The sequence below is a fragment of the Lepisosteus oculatus genome, chromosome 14, assembly GCF_040954835.1.
Source record: "Lepisosteus oculatus isolate fLepOcu1 chromosome 14, fLepOcu1.hap2, whole genome shotgun sequence".
Classification (NCBI taxonomy): Eukaryota; Metazoa; Chordata; class Actinopteri; order Semionotiformes; family Lepisosteidae; genus Lepisosteus; species Lepisosteus oculatus.
The window spans coordinates 29420046-29422545 of NC_090709.1; the positions used below are offsets into that span (position 1 = coordinate 29420046).

Consider the following 2500-nt stretch of genomic DNA (forward strand, 5'->3'; position numbering starts at 1 on the left):
AAGTCTCCACAGCCGAAGCGCTGTGTCTCTTTTCAGCTGGCGATAAACCTTTCCTCGATCCTTTGCGGACTTGTAAAACTGTTCCTGATCAGAATAAAAAACGCTCACGCTAATACACAAGCACCCGTGTCTCGCCAAAGCTGACAAATAAACAGACGGACAAGCCGCACTGCACGTGTGAACAGGGGAATGAGCGAGCGAGCGGGGATAGGGCGCCTCCTGCGCTTAAAAGCTTACAGCACCTGGTATTCCCAGGCGGTCTCCCATCCAAGTACTAACCAGGCCCATCCCTGTTTAGCTTCCGAGATCAGATGAGATCAGGCGTGCTCAAGGGGGTGTGGCCGTAAGCGAGATCAAGGCTCGCTGGCACCCTTCTTATTGAGAGGACAGCTCCGTCACCTCTTTTACGACGCTGCTTTTTTTCCCTTGCGTTTCTCTCTTCTTCCCACGTTCTCTCTCTTCACTGCCTTCGTCCCCGCTCTATTTCACTTCAGCCTTTCACTCTTGCTTCCTTCCAATGAGGACGGAGCTGCGGGAGAAAGGGCGCTATAGATGATCGCTGTGGAGAGCTGCTGCTGTGCTTTGACATCTGAGCTCTGTGGAAAACGATCTCAATACAATTCTGAAAAACGCGACTCTCCGAACGCCAGCCGAACAAGTCTCCACAGCCGAAGCGCTGTGTCTCTTTTCAGCTGGCGATAAACCTTTCCTCGATCCTTTGCGGACTTGTAAAACTGTTCCTGATCAGAATAAAAAACGCTCACGCTAATACACAAGCACCCGTGTCTCGCCAAAGCTGACAAATAAACAGACGGACAAGCCGCACTGCACGTGTGAACAGGGGAATGAGCGAGCGAGCGGGGATAGGGCGCCTCCTGCGCTTAAAAGCTTACAGCACCTGGTATTCCCAGGCGGTGTCCCATCCAAGTACTAACCAGGCCCATCCCTGTTTAGCTTCCGAGATCAGACGAGATCAGGCGTGCTCAAGGGGGTGTGGCCGTAAGCTAGACCAAAGCTCGCTGGCACCCTTCTTATTGAGAGGACAGCTCCGTCACCTCTTTTACGACGCTGCTTTTTTTCCCTTGCGTTTTTCTCTTCTTCCCACGTTCTCTCTCTTCACTGCCTTCGTCCCCGCTCTATTTCACTTCAGCCTTTCACTCTTGCTTCCTTCCAATGAGGACGGAGCTGCGGGAGAAAGGGCGCTATAGAGGATCGCTGTGGAGAGCTGCTGCTGTGCTTTGACATCTGAGCTCTGTGGAAAACGATCTCAATACAATTCTGAAAAACGCGACTCTCCGAACGCCAGCCGAACATGTCACCACAGCCGAAGCGCTGTGTCTCTTTTCAGCTGGCGATAAACCTTTCTTCGATCCTTTGCGGACTTGTAAAACTGTTCCTGATCAGAATAAAAAACGCTCACGCTAATACACAAGCACCCGTGTCTCGCCAAAGCTGACAAATAAACAGACGGACAAGCCGCACTGCACGTGTGAACAGGGGAATGAACGAGCGAGCGGGTATAGGGCGCCTCCTGCGCTTAAAAGCTAACGGCACCTGGTATTCCCAGGCGGTCTCCCATCCAAGTACTAACCAGGCCCATCCCTGTTTAGCTTCCGAGATCAGACGAGATCAGGCGTGCTCAAGGGGGTGTGGCCGTAAGTGAGAGCAAGGCTCGCTGGCACCCTTCTTATTGAGAGGACAGCTCCGTCACCTCTTTTATGACGCTGCTCTTTTTCCCTTGCGTTTTTCTCTTCTTCCCACGTTCTCTCTCTTCACTGCCTTCGTCCCCGCTCTATTTCACTTCAGCCTTTCACTCTTGCTTCCTTCCAATGAGGACGGAGCTGCGGGAGAAAGGGCGCTATAGAGGATCGCTGTGGAGAGCTGCTGCTGTGCTTTGACATCTGAGCTCTGTGGAAAACGATCTCAATACAATTCTGAAAAACGCGACTCTCCGAACGCCAGCCGAACAAGTCTCCACAGCCGAAGCGCTGTGTCTCTTTTCAGCTGGCGATAAACCTTTCCTCGATCCTTTGCGGACTTGTAAAACTGTTCCTGATCAGAATAAAAAACGCTCACGCTAATACACAAGCACCCGTGTCTCGCCAAAGCTGACAAATAAACAGACGGACAAGCCGCACTGCACGTGTGAACAGGGGAATGAGCGAGCGAGCGGGGATAGGGCGCCTCCTGCGCTTAAAAGCTTACAGCACCTGGTATTCCCAGGCGGTCTCCCATCCAAGTACTAACCAGGCCCATCCCTGTTTAGCTTCCGAGATCAGATGAGATCAGGCGTGCTCAAGGGGGTGTGGCCGTAAGCGAGAGCAAGGCTCGCTGGCACCCTTCTTATTGAGAGGACAGCTCCGTCACCTCTTTTACGACGCTGCTTTTTTTCCCTTGCGTTTTTCTCTTCTTCCCACGTTCTCTCTCTTCACTGCCTTCGTCCCCGCTCTATTTCACTTCAGCCTTTCACTCTTGCTTCCTTCCAATGAGGACGGAGCTG

General features: G+C 52.4%; 4 non-coding genes across 4 annotated transcripts; all 4 read right to left on the reverse strand.

Moving 5' to 3' along the window:
• Window positions 1–230: 230 nt before the first annotated feature.
• Window positions 231–349, reverse strand: LOC138217265 (5S ribosomal RNA). Its single transcript, XR_011180977.1, has one exon. It is a non-coding gene; the product is annotated as a 5S ribosomal RNA (ribosomal RNA).
• Window positions 350–886: 537 nt separating this feature from the next.
• LOC138216209 (5S ribosomal RNA) lies at window positions 887–1005 on the reverse strand. The gene has a single exon (XR_011179921.1). It is a non-coding gene; the product is annotated as a 5S ribosomal RNA (ribosomal RNA).
• A 537-nt stretch (window positions 1006–1542) lies between these two features.
• LOC138217291 (5S ribosomal RNA) lies at window positions 1543–1661 on the reverse strand. Its single transcript, XR_011181003.1, has one exon. It is a non-coding gene; the product is annotated as a 5S ribosomal RNA (ribosomal RNA).
• A 537-nt stretch (window positions 1662–2198) lies between these two features.
• LOC138217276 (5S ribosomal RNA) lies at window positions 2199–2317 on the reverse strand. The gene has a single exon (XR_011180988.1). It is a non-coding gene; the product is annotated as a 5S ribosomal RNA (ribosomal RNA).
• Window positions 2318–2500: the final 183 nt, after the last annotated feature.